Here is a 15,254-nt window from a genome sequence, read left to right on the forward strand (position 1 = left end):
TCGTCTCTCCTTGGATGGTTATGTCCAGTTGAATATTCCAGCGATCTCACATGAAAACCAGTTTTATTACGAATTTTTCTTCACAGTGAATAATATCACAAGCTATCGCATGTATTTTCTAATCGTTTTCAATTCAGTCGGTTAAGATTTTAACTCACTATTTGTGTTTAATCCATTAAATTCAGTTCAATAGCTCTACATCAGCTGAATCCATTTTGAATATTGTTGCTGTTGTTGTTTTTTGTATTCATACGCGCCGCTTCATTTACATTATTTACATTTTTGATCAATGACACTTCACATTTTTTAATTTGAAAATGTTATATTAAATGATAAGAAATGAAGATAATAATTTTTCTATTGATCGACGTATCAAAGAAAAAATTGACCGGAAAACTTTTTCATCAATGCGCTACGCGCATTGATGAAGTTTTCCAGTCAATTTTTTCTTTGATACGTCGATCAATAGAAAAATTATTATCTTCATTTCTTAAGTCAAAAGTATGGCAGGTTTAAATTGAAGGAACCAATGCAGTTTAACCCAAAATATGCAGGCCGATGAGAGGTAACTCCTACTAACCGACAACTTTATATTGGTGACACAACACACCAAGATAAAACAATTAAATTTGATTCTTTCATCATTATGATTATTAGCAAATAAATATTACGGAAACAGTATGATCTAAAAACCTCATTAATTAAAACTACACGTTTTTTAAAACATCGTGCTGTTTTAGGTTTTTCAGATCAGACATTAGAACAAGATTGTTATTTAGTAAACGTTTTCAAATTCGAATACATGAAGAGTAATTTTCTAATGGAATGAATGCATGAATAAAGAATAATCATTTCAAAGAGTTATAAACACATAAATTCGTGTGTTAGAGTTTTATTATTAACTCCTTACATATATTTTTGATCATCTGCAACTGCAGCTTGGGATCAGTATCTGCAGAAAAAAACGTTCATTAAAATTGATTAGGAAAACCACAAGAGCCCACTAGATTTGACAGTCACCTGAGTATTATTATAACAGTTTGTAGATGGTTCTATCAGGGAGTCTCAAGTTTGCATTCTATACTTCATTTTGGGGTCTAAACTTTATTCCGACACTCCTCTGACTGTTAACCCCACTTTTATAATGTAATGCCTGTATACATCAATTCATAAAAGAAAGGGGGGGGGGTCAAGGACAAAGTCGGGTGAATCTCAGAAATACAAGAAAAAATATATAAAAGTTCATACATTCAAGGTGTGACAATTTTTACCCTACCCAACGGCTCGAACCCCTGATGCAGGGGTCATGAATTTCACAATGGACGTAGAAAAGAAGATTGTTTTTAAAATTGCATATATTTTCATTAAATGATGATATTGGCCACACCTATGACTCAAGGGTCACGATTTTTCACTATTTTGTAGATTAATTAAATGACATTTTAACAATATGTATAGTTTTTACACATCATTATAATGCATCTAGTTCATTCGCACTAAATGCCTAAGTAGAGAAAATGTACTAAGATTGGATACATGTGCAATCTATGGCCATTTTGGCCTTACCCTACGATATGAACGTAGAAAAATCAGGGGCCATACATTTTACAATTTAAGTACAGGTTCTTAAGAATATCATAACCATCGATTCGGTTTTTTTTTCTCAAACTTATTTAAGGAATAAGGAATCATTCTTTGAGTATAATACGGTGATAATATCGTTTGGGACATGATCAAATACAAGAAAGCCCATTGCATAAGATTCATCTTCACCTATAGATGCTTAAAACCAAAACCGTAAACACAGTATCAAAATGAGGTTAAAAAAATAAAATTGCCAATGAATGACGCACGACCACGAAGACCAATGACAATAGGTTACTTGAACAACTCAGGTGATCTTTAAATCTTAATTAAGACAGTAAAATAGGACACGGTCCCGTAGTAAGTAAAATAGGGTATTTTTTAATTTCAATATTCAGTGTGTCTGGAAACCATCAACGTAATGAATACTGTATACCGTTCTAAATATTGTATTATCAGGATACACATTTATATTAACTTACCCTTCTACTTTTCCTTCGGAACCAACAGCGTGGCGATGTTTAGGTTTGAGGTTGGATGTGTAATTGATCTTTTTTTCCTACCACTTTAGTAAAGAAAAAAAAATCAAATGAAATTTAATGAAAAGGACTATATTTGATATTATAAAAAATCAACCCCAAATTTTAACCAAGTTTTAAATGGTATCGTTTAAAAAAGTCGAATCTTCAATATATATATATATATATATATATATATATATATATATATATATATATATATATATATATATATATATATATATATAACTTAAATAAATGAAAACACAAAGATCGAGTAAAACATAAGCGCTTTCATTTTCTTCAGATGTTTTACAATACTTGTATTTAAAACATAAGCGCTTTCATTTTCTTCAGATGTTTTACAATACTTGTAATACAAGTATTGTAAAACATCTGAAGAAAATGAAAGCGCTTATGTTTTACTCGATCTTTGTGTTTTCATTTATTTAAGTTTTATATATATTTCACCGACCACTGAGGTTTTTCTTGGATTTATATATATATATATATATATATATATATATATATATATATATATTTATATATATATATCTTTATTTTACTATAATTATAATATGTCATTTTCTTTTGGGATTAAAAAAATTTCAGATAAATGTAGTTCAGTACATTATAAGAGTAGCTCATTATACATAATTCCAGTACGTAAGATTAACGCAGTTATCGCCCTTAGACGGAAGGTGGCGCTATCGTCGACCGCCATTACGGTGCTGACAGTCTACATTCGATTGATACGATGCCGTACGAAAAAGGAGGTGGGAGACATTGTGTTGTCTTCAACTGTACCAATAATCAGAGAAAGTTGTATAGATGGAAGATGGAGGAATGCTCTGATCACGGGAAAAGACACGAAGATTGTCCTTGCCAAGCGCCTTTCAGGATGTTTTGCATTCCAGCGCAAGTAGATACCAGATTGCGATGGCTCAAAGCTATCAATAGAAAGGATTATCAACCTGGAAAAAAGGACCAAGTATATCTATTATGTCGCAATTTATCAGTTATCGTCTTTTAATTTTTAAATTGATCTTATTAATTTCATATCTGAATGACATCGTCGATGATAACAGCTGAATATGCAATATATGCTGACAATATATATCTACACATGTACATGTATACACATGTATAAATACCACATGTGTTCTTTTATTATATATGTAGACGTATAAGGTATTCATTAACATACATGTTTATGTATAAATATGATATATGACTGTGCATCTTCACAGTTTTCATCAGGGTTAATTATAATTTTATCTTTTAATGCTAACAGGTCTGTTCAATTCATTTCCTTGATGGGTGTCCAACCAAACTGAACCCTGACCCACAATTACATATGGGATATCACAAAGAGGTTAGGGTGCAAAAAATTACATGTTTGTCATAAATTTTAGTTTGAATTTTGTTTAATCTACTTTCAGAATGAGATACTTGCAGTTAATGTGATTCACATATTACTATGACTATTATTAGAATAGTTTAGTATTTTCAAACTGTCAAATTAAATAGCAGTTTGAACTTACATGAAGCTATTTTGAGTGGTCATACTTTCACCAGTGATTGCCTGCTGGCGGGTACAATGACTGTGTGGGACATGATTGAAGTTAACTATGGATGCAGGATCATCCTCGGGTATGTAAAAACACAATATGTGTTCAGATATGTATGATATATTACTATGTATGATTTTTAATAGATAAAGCAAGGTAGGAGAAAACTGGTAAGGGACGTGTCTAATCAGGAGGATGAGCAGGAGCAGGATGAAGAAAGTGGCCTTATATGCATAGGAGGAGATGAAGCAGCAGCAGAAGCCACAGACATGGAAATCAATACTCCCTCAGCAGCAACAGCTTCTACCCAGACACCACCTGTTATTGTTCATCAGTGTGGGGTGTCTTGTGTTACCTATCGACCAAAATCAGATGCAACAACTCAAACAATTGATTCATTGCATGACCACTTATATTGTCTACAATTAACATCTAATACTGTAGGTACTCAAACAACACGTGAACTTTCATCTTTCAAAATTTTGACAGAGAAAGATTCAGTGTTTTATACAGGGTTGTCACTGACAGTATACTCTACTTTAGTAGATATAATGAGGGTACATGGCAATGAATTACCTTATTTATTGTCCATCGATGAACAAGTTTTGTTAACGTTAGTTAGATTACGTTTAGGGTTACAGTTCCAAGACTTGGGGAAAAGATTCGGAATTTCCCATCAGCTTGCTAGTAGAATTTTTAATTCATGGATAAATATCCTAGCTGTTCAGTCGAAAGATTTGATAATGTGGTTGCCAAAGGACACAATTCAAAGATCTCTACCAACTTCTTTTAGGAACACATATCCTAAAACTACATGTATCATCGATTGTACAGAAGTGTACCTTCAGAGGCCATTGTCCCTGAAAGCCAGGACTGCAACTTACAGCAGTTACAAGTCGCACAACACATTAAAATTTCTTGTTTGTATTGCACCAAATGGTTACATCATGTTTTTGTCAAAGTGTTATGGGGGCAGAGCAAGTGATAGGTTTATCACTAAAAAATCAGGGTTTTACAACTATTTGAATCCAAATGATGAAGTTATGGCTGACAGGGGATTCACAATAGGTGAAGAACTATTCAGTTTACATGTTGGGCTTAACATTCCTTCATTTTTACGAGGTAGAAAGCAGCTTAGTGAAAAAGAAGTTATCCAATCGCGTAGAATAGCATCAGTGCGCATTCATGTTGAAAGGGCAATTCGTAGAATGAAATCTTACAGAATTTTGAACAGCATTATCTCAATAAAGTCAGTCAAAAAAATGAACAAAGTAGTGAAGGTAGTGGGTGCTCTTTGTAATTTGAGACCTCAGCTTATTAAAGATTAGAGGTGCTCATGCATAGTGTAGAATTTTTACATTGTACTTTTTTGCTACTTCATTGCTCTTTTCTGAAGATAACAAGAAATTATGTACAAGTGTAAAGACTGTTTATTTTTGTTTTCACAAAGTTGAACACAATTTTTCATACTTCTCACTGAAAACAAATCTGCCTTGTGAAAAATCATCAACAATTCTAACAAGTAGATGATTGAAATAAAATGCTCTGATTCTTGGTAAAATATTGAAAACAAAAGTTTCGTTATATTGTACATCAATGCACACTGAATCCCCATTTTTTGCAAACCATGTAAAATATTTGCACATTGATTTTCTTGTACAGAAAAGTTGCATTTGTATTTGTGTATAATATCCATTTCTGCCTGACTTATTAACAGTGATAGTATCATTTTCTTTACAAATGTCATAACTTTTGTTGTTTAAAAGTTCATCAATTGATTTTACTGGACATTTTATTTCTAAAAGCATATCATCATCAATTGTGCCATCAGGACTTGCAGACAGAAAAGGTTCATCTTTATTTATAACAGTACCACAATTTTTAACTTCCAAATCAAATTTCTTTTCAAAGATTTCTTTGGCTATTGGTTCTGATACTTTTCCATGTTGTGTTGCATTGTTGCCCTTGAATCTAGGATATAAATGGTTTGTAACAAAATTTTGTGGATTTGCTTTGCTTGTTTTTGGTACTTTGTTAGCCACAGATGCTGGAATTCTAACCTTGCGACTATCAAACCACAAGTCAGAATTTTGTTCCGTAGTATTGAGACAGACTTCATCAATTTTGTTTTCAGACAGATGAACATATTTTCTATAAAAATTTCTACAAGGCTGACACTGAATATCAGCAATATTGATTGGATTTGAATAATCAAGCTCATGATTCCCATGATGCACATCTTTTGGGTTACTTGTTTTTCCTGCAGATGTGCTTAACTGACAGGGCTCAGATAACAAAATCTTATTTATAATTGTGCCCTTGCACTGAAAAATTTTTGAAAGGCATGATGAATGTGAAAACTCAACCAATTCATTGTGTGATTCTAATTTCTTAAATCTAAATTCTTTTTGAGGTTTACATCTCACAATAATGTTATCTGTATTTATCGGTTTGTTTTTATTTGGCCGTGAAAAATCAATTTCTTTGAGCTCCGCCTGATGGTCAACTCCAGAGGATGTTGCTCCCTTGCCCCAAGACACTGGGAAATCTGTAACAGATTTTCCTGCGAATCCTTGATTCCATGCCATGACAACAGCATATCCAATGGCTGAAATATGGCTGCATCCTCTTCCTAAACCTGCTGGGCATGTGCAACTAGCATTCTCAATCTTGTAGCTATCTTCTCCATCGGATGCAATTAAAATCCATGCATGATAATCTGCACGTCCAACTCCAGGCTGGGATGGAGATACTTTTGCTTTCAGGAAAACATTTTGTCCAACATTTATACTTTGAATATCTCCTAGCCACCTGGAGTTGACATAATTTTGTCCCCAAAGAGATCTAAATGACTTCATTTCTTTACCATCATAAGCTTTTGAAAATATCAAGTAGTCTACTAAATCTTCATATAAAATATGAGGCCAGCTTTTCAGATCATTTGTTTTCCAACCTGGGTCAGATTCATTTGGTAGATCTGCAATTTTTAAATATTGTTATTTATTTCAATTTTGTTCATTATGCATAACTTTTTGGCGAAAGGAAAACTAACAATTAAAAGCAACTTATTATGAGGAGTTGCTGGTTGAAAAAATACAAAAACATTGATAACTAAATTTTTAATGCATGCAAAAATTTTGAACTGCATAAGAAATTGGAGATCCACCAGCATTCTCTTCAGATTATCACACTTCACATTACGGGATTTGATTGTTTGTATAAACCATCCAATTATATACTCAAATTCTCGACTCAATGCGTAACTTTCATTCAAGTCAGAGAATTGAGGGATGTAAATAAAACAAATTTACGTTAAATGTGCGAGGTGGGCGGGTACGGATCCAAGTTTTACTGTGTAATAAACAAAATTACAAACACAGAAAGACCCAAAACAAACAGAACGTGAATTAAAAGAGGTTTAAATATATATTTACAAATCTTTTTATCCATCACAATGATGTTCCACACACAAAACGAGACAAAGTCGACGTAGTAAATATGACACTTGTTTACCGTTGTCAGCACCGTAATGGCGGTAAATCACGTGATCGTAATATGGCGCCGCCCATAAATTAGGTCAGAGAATAAAGTATAACAAGCAATACACGTCCCCTACCGGTTTGTAGAAATTTGTGAAAACAATGCTCTGTTATGCAGAATATCATTTCTTACCGTCTAAACAGACAAACCCGATAACGAACCCGATTGCAATAATACAAAAAACCCTGTCGATTAAATATACAACACAATGCTTGACACTATTTTACAGAACTTATTTGTTTGTTAAAAACAATAAAAGGAATGGTCCAAGAAATGCATGATATTAATTACTGAAAACATACTTTCCTCGTTTATTTGATACACACCGAGCCCGATAACGAACCCGAACATTAATCAAAGTACTGAAAGTACTGACACGAGTTGATGCTTCAGAAATCAGACATTTATTGCCCTTTTCTGCTCTCAATTGCAATAAGCAGAACTTAAAATAAATAATTAATGAAGTATATAGGTATCTTATCATACTAAGCCATAACATAACAAAGAAAAAAAAATCATGAATCGTGAAAGATCATTTTTTTAAAATAAGTTATTATATAGAGGACCATATCTAAAATTCTTTAAATTGAATTAGACTGAACATTTTAAATTTCATTTTTCATTTTTCTTTATGTTCAGAAAGGTTAATTTGGGTATTATTAATGTCTGGCCAAAATTAAGTCATAAATTGAGTTAGAAGCACGATACAGAGTTTTTATTTCTTTGTTTTGTAAACAAAACTCGAGTCTTGTTATTGTTTACATATGTGTGTTTTGGTATGAATTTCCGTCAAATGTTGCTGTCTTCTGTTGATAATATTTTTGTTATTATGTTCAGCCATCTTGTACATATGAGGGTCAAAATGTAAACATAAACTGAACTGGTATGTTTTTGCCCAAAACTGACTAAAACAGTTGTCATAACATTAAAAGGCAATAAATATGAGTTTTACTTATTGTTTAGTCTGCAAATTACGCATACAAAAACAGGAAAACAGAACAAACCTTTTTTAAAGCTGCATGGTCTGATTTTATATCAAATTTTTGTATACTTTAAAACGATGGTTATGCTAAATATGTGTATAATAGCAGACATTGCGGTAGTTTTCCCGGTCAATTAAGCCATATTTCAATGAAAAAAAATTATAGGTGTTTTTCTTCAAAACACACGTCATATAAAGGGTATCGCGTTATTTTGCCTCATTTTAAAATTGAAGTCGAGGCGGGGATGATTGTATTACGACTTTGACATCAAGTGTAAATGTGAGTTCTGGCTAAACAAAAATAAGATTGGTTTGTATGGAAAATTATTTGATACTGTAGTAGCCAAAAAATTAGACAATACAGCGTACACAAATAAAGTTAAGTACATTTAATCGGCCACATTTAACTATATATCTTTCTCATAATTAAATAACATAATATCTACTCTCTATACCGGGACCTCATTATTAGGTAGAGTGTATACATTTTTTATTATGAAAGAAATGTATAACGTCTGTGCCTGTGATTTATCTGTATCTACTTTACTGAGAGCAAACCGTCAATATGATCAAATGATGGTCTCTTTTCTGTCATTCATCAAGTTATTATGCTTCCTTTCAGAGCCTTGTTCCATTTTTATCAAACCATTTTTACAAAACTATATGGACACAAGATTTTAAAGGGGTTTATAAATCAAATGCACGTGACGTTTTAAACTTTTCTCTTTAAAATTCTTTTTTTTTCATTTGGAGAAAAAAGTTTTTAAAAACGTCAGGTGCCTGTGTTATATTTAAACAATAAAATGCTTTCTTTGGTGATTGATGGGGGATATGAAGGTGGAGACATAGCAGAAATATGTAAATTTTTCTGCCGCAATAATCGCTACCTTCATAACCCACACGAATGGTCAAAGAAGCATTTAATTGTTTATATTTACATCTTCTTTTTTTTTTAAAAGTAAATAAAATTCCCAAAATGACTGTTAATATACATCAGTACGTTAGCTAAAAGAAACACTGAAATCATCTACATGATTATATTCCGTGCAGTCCGTGATTTTTCTTAGGTCGCTGCATAGTTTTTGACCAAATGATAAACGGGGCGTGTAGATTTTATTCTTGTTGTTTTTATTAAATAGCATTTAAAGTTATTCTTATTTATATAAAATTCAAATCATTACATCAGAAAGCAAAAAACAGAACTGACAAAATTCTACTCATGTCCAAAATGCACACCATTTACTATAAAATACAAGCTGCCATTCTATAGACTGGGTAAAATAGTTTGCCTCTGTTTATCAAGCCGATTTGTAAAAAAACATCATTTTATGATATTATTTCTTAATCAACGCTGCTCAAAACTATATATCGTCACACAGTAACTACCACGCTAATCTATTTTTAATCTATGACGTATATAAACAGGCGCGCCGTTTTCCTCATGTGCATGTTGCAGGGCCACACTGACCTTCACCTCGACGAAAGATCACATAGACCCCCCCCCCCCCTTTGTTATTTTCAACTTTTGTGCTTCAACTCTGTTTTGTCATACTAAATTCATTCCACGTTTGATAAAGTGTAAGTAATGAAACGCATTTATGTTCTTGAATTTCAACTCTTGCGTAGGAAAACGTTAAACTTCCAACACTCAGCTGAGCTCATCTGCATAAATGCGATTACAGCGCGGGTATCACTGAAGTTTCATATACATGCACATACGTCAAATTTAATTATAGCGACATTTTTATCAGTCAGTTAAAATGTTCTTAGTTATGAAAAACATACTTGATATGTTTTATACAATTTATTGATTGCGACAATGATGTATCCTTAGTATATGAAATGTGTCAGCAGATTTTCCTTGAACCTATATTCTTGTGCGGATTGATATCAATTAACAAAAAGAAAATCATGATTTTCTGTTGATTAAAAAACGTTGATAACAAATTTTACCTCCGATAAAAGAAGTCATTCTTTCATGATTCATATGATTGCATTTTGATAATTGATGCATTACTGTGGAATCATTAGATTTCGTGGTGGCTCAATTTTCGTGGAATTCGTGGGTACCTCTCATCCACGAATTAACACCCCCCCCCCCACGAATTAATAATTTAGAGCTATAAAGTCATATTCCTCTTGCATGTTTACGAAAATACACGAAATTTCGTCCCCACGAACCTGTAAAATTTAAGCAATCCACGAAAATTGGCCCCCACGAATTTTAATGATTCTACAGTAGTTTGACAATCAATACGAAAATGTGATCTAACCCAGTGATGGGAAACCCCTTAGCAGTGACTAAACTGAGTTGATATACATCAACTCGTAAAAAATTGGAATATAAAAAATTAATTTTCTCGATAGGAAATATGTCAACCAGACGCTACAAAAGTGTCAAATTGATCTGTAGTTTGACATTTTGAAGCTGTTCATCAAATTTCATATTATTCTTCAAACGCATAAAGAAAAAAAAGTGTGGAAAACTGAAGTGGGACAGACAGACAGATGAAAGGGCGGACTGACGGACGCAGGGGAAAGCTATAGTCCCCTCTGATAAAAACCGGTAGGGGACTAATGACCTGGTTAAGGTTATCCTGTCACATTTCCATTGATCTTAGAGATTTACTTGATCATAAATCGGTAGAAGTATACAAATATAGGTGTCCATCATAAAATATCTCAAAGTGTATTAGTACGATGCTTATCACAACAGAGAAATTAGTGTTTCTTCGAATTATATACTAACATAGTTATCTATGACTTAGTAGCATTGTTTGAAAGTTAACAAATCATTCGAGTTATAAGTGTAGATTTTATTTATACATACTTGTATCATACTAACATATAAGGAAAACACATATTGCTTTATATAAGGAATAAGGAATCATTCTTTGAGTATTATGAGGTGATAATTTCGGTCAGGGCGTGATCAAATCCAATAAAGCCCGAAGGGCTTTATGATAGATTTGATCACGCTCTACCGAAATTATGATAATTTCGGTCGGCGCGTGATCAAATCCAATACAGCCCGAAGGGCTTTATGATAGATTTGATCGCGCCCAACCGAAATTATCACCTCATAATATTCAAAGAATGATTCCTTATTACTTATATTTATGTAATTTTAAGCCATCGTACGATTAAATATTTAAATATAAATAAGCAAACCCCGCTGGCGCCTCAATTTGGCGTCATTTGTATTATGGGTTATATAGTACAACATCGATACGTAGTGTTATCACAGGCAAAGACACTGGAGAATGTAAATATATAACTTTAAAATAGGAGTTTCTTTATGGTATATACGGAGGTACAAGAAATCATATCAGGTTTATTGGGCCGCTATTTTCTTACCTTTCTTCAATGTCAACTAGGTCACACGCTATCTCCGTACATCCAAACATATTTTCCAATTCTCGTCGGACATCATAATGATGCTTTATACTGTCAGCATTACGACGTTGTATCCTGTACAATATTAAAGCGCAATCTATTTGATAATCGATGTTATGGTGTTTATTTTCGAAATATTCACTGAATTGACTGCAATTTGAAAAAAGAGGTCTGGATATGAATTTGATTGGCTACGGTGATCAAATCCTGTGAAGCTCGAAGTGCATTGCAAAAGATTTGATTACAAAACAACCTATGGTTCCTATTTATGTGAACTTTATAATATTGCTTATTATAAATTATATTTACATTTGGGAAAGATATATATTATAATAGTTCAAATTAAACAATATTTTCAAGTTTTGTTTATAAGTTGTTGAACCAATTGATATTGTGGCAATGGGTATATAACACATAAGACATAATAAAATCACTGTTTCAAATATTAAGTTAAACGATTACAAATGAAGCTTTTTTAATCAAATCTATATAAGGATATAGATAAAGTTTGTCTTAATGACAACCTGAATAACCTGTGGAATCAAATATTTTCCTTTGAACTTTCACCGAGCAGATATACCAGCATACATGTATAGAATTAACCTATAAATGAATGTATTATGAGAGTCACAATGCAAATAAAAAAATATGTTTGTTCAATTTGAAATTTTTGGTTGATGTCAAATCGATTCAGCAGTTCTTATCGAATGCTCATTCACAGAGTTCTTGAAATCTTTTTTCTGCTGTCAGTCATTTGGACTGACTACCATCTGAAGTTTGTCAGTCCGGACAAATTTCTATCAGTCCAAAATATTTTAATAGAAGGATGAAAAACTATATTTGAATTTTATTATCAATTTTTTTCGTTCTTAACTTACAAGCCTCTCAATTTCTCTCAATTTTTCCTGATATGATTCCTCTTAACTTTCACATTTTGGCTTCTCACGTTCACATTCTTATTTATCACTTCATTAATTTTAACTTCCTTCCCTTTCTCTCATTAACTTTCCTTTTTTATCTTTCTTTCTCGTTCTCTTTTTTTCTGCACACATCATGCTACAGGGACTTATTTGTCGGATAGTGGAGTTCTTATTATTTGCTCCCGAAGACATAAATGATTAAAATTAGTATTTTTGTGTGTATTACAATGAAAACATTAACTTAAAACCCTGTTTCAGTGTTTAAAAAGTGTATCTATATACATAAAAAACGTAAAAAAGACGACACTCGCCATCTTTGATTTATAGGGGGCCATTGGTTCACGCTATGTTTTAAACAAGTTCTCCAATTTCTCTAAGTGATTTCTGACTATATCTATGTTGGAAAATGATCGAAAGCCTTATTCCTATCGCATGGCTTTACATCTGTTAGTTGCATTATAAACCAACCGTGTCAATATGTACTAAACACTCGCCAAACTTATCGAAAGCCTCTGAAGTTTACATTTAAGTGACGTAAATTATATTCATTAGTACTGAAATGTTCCGAAAACGTATGATCAGTCTAGAGAGAGCCAAAAATGCGCGAAAAAATCCTCTTGATTTACCGTATGCATTCGGATCTCCTCAGTGATTACCCAGAATAGTTTGCATCAACTTCGTTCCTTTTGTACGAAATTTAGTCTTGTTTTCGAAAGTTCCCCTGTCAACTTTTACCGGTCATTTGGACTGACATGCAAGCTCAAGTAATCGGTCCTTGGTTATTTTAATCGGTCTTGCCGACAGGACCGAAAGATTTCAAGAACTCTGCATTCACTTCTTAAAATTAATCAAAATATTTTGCTTTAATCTGTGAAGAAACTGACATCTGTTTCATTATTTAGATATTAGCTTACTTCGTCAGGGTTTAAATTAACACAGCGATTGAATTTATAACAATATTTATTATCTTATACTCAAGAAATGCTCAGTGTTGAAAGTTAAAAGTCCAAGCAATATTGTCTTGCCAAATTTTGTAAGTTGTTAAAAAAAAACAGTGAACAAAAAAAACCAAGATGAGTATATCACACACGGATCTGTAGAATAATATCGATTGAGAAATAAATTGCCATTAACTCTGGAACAATGCACCAACGCACACTTAAGGGGGAAAAATCAGCTTTTTCACAAAACTAGTGCAAATATTTCAAAAATTGACATTAAAATGAGTTCAATAAAAAATAAATCTTACTTACATGTACCCTTGATCACCCAGGTACCTTCCATAAGTAATGTCGATAAACATGCCACTCAAGATCGACGCTATTAGAACTGTAGTCAAACAATGCATTTTAGCGATTGATTAGCAATATCTACAGTGTTGAAAGACTATATGCTATATGCTGCGTTCAGTAAAGGGATGATTCAACGTGTAACATTAACTGTAGGAAAAGCCCTGTATATATATACGTAGAAATTAAAAAAAATTAAGACAATACTCTTGTCTATCAGCATCCGGTCAAAGTCACTAATTTGAAAACACACTTAATGAACACTGTATCAACATTATCCAAGACTTCAATAAATGAAAAAAATCTCAACGTTATCAATATGAATATCCGCATGACATCATCATTCAATTACCGAGCTCTATTTTAGAATTGGTTCGTGTAAAATGACCAGTCGCGTCATGATTAATTATTAGGGCATTAGAAGATTTTATGCACTGATCACACGGGTATTAGCAATCCTGATTTTGAAAAGGGCCATGTAGTTGTGAGGTTTGTAATGTTAAAGAAGACTTATTTAAGCAATCTCTAAAACTGTTCTTAAAAGTGACCATTACAAAGTTTAGGAGAAACGTCTTGCATGCCTACATGTAAAAAAAACAAACAAATTAAAGCACTAAGGCAAAAAGTAATGGAAAAAGCAAAATCTCAACTGAAAACAATTAAAATTAATTTCAATAAGGAGAAATATGTTTCACATCACAGACTTAAAAGTGAATTTCAGTAGTTTGAACAATTTTTTTTTAACAAAATCTTTTAAAAATACATGTACATGTTATTCAAATTTGAAAATCTTATGGTCTTAATCCGAGTGAAAGTTAAAAATCAGTAATGATCAAGAGTTTTGCAGAAAAATTATTCTTCAGTAAGTGCTATACACTGAAACACTTGGTAGATCTCAATCCACATACATGTACGAGGTACATGTATGTGCTGAAGAATCTGCTCCCGTACTGATGCCACCTGTGTTCGATTTTCTTGAGAATGATAGTTGTCCGACAATGATGGAATTCATGGTCCTATAGTAGGTAATGAAACTGTAGTTGGTGTTTTTTTCCATTGTAAAGTCCTCGGTGTTGAGAGGTTATATTTTCGATAATATCAGAGTTGATTTGACAAGGACTGATTGCTGAAACTGAAGAATGAAATTTATTGGTGCAAAGTGTTTTAATCCCAATGGTGAGTTAAAGCAATTATCATTTCTAGTCTGTTTAGATGTCGAAAACGTTTTCTTCTGTTTTAATGAGTCATTAGTTTTGACTTTGTCTTCCCATTTTATAAACTTGTCATGTATGTTTTTAATGTTTATCGTAAGATATATAATAAATAATTGAACGAAGCCCATGACACCATATACATATATATATATGCATCCAAATTTACTACTGATCCTGTATATCTTTATTTTAGTCAACTTAAATACATGTATAACACGGGCCTAATACCGGTATATAATA

At 32.5% G+C, this 15,254-nt stretch overlaps 1 long non-coding RNA gene across 1 annotated transcript; it reads right to left on the bottom strand.

Annotated features, from left to right (window-relative positions):
* Window positions 1-876: 876 nt before the first annotated feature.
* LOC105346074 (uncharacterized) lies at window positions 877-14,376 on the bottom strand. Its single transcript, XR_903156.4, has 4 exons — window positions 13,765-14,376; window positions 11,553-11,666; window positions 2,067-2,149; window positions 877-952 (listed from the first exon to the last, which is right to left on the bottom strand). It is a non-coding gene; the product is annotated as an uncharacterized lncRNA (long non-coding RNA).
* Between the last annotated feature and the right edge of the window lie 878 nt (window positions 14,377-15,254).

The sequence above is a fragment of the Magallana gigas genome, chromosome 5 (assembly GCF_963853765.1).
Source record: "Magallana gigas chromosome 5, xbMagGiga1.1, whole genome shotgun sequence".
NCBI lineage: Eukaryota > Metazoa > Mollusca > Bivalvia > Ostreida > Ostreidae > Magallana > Magallana gigas.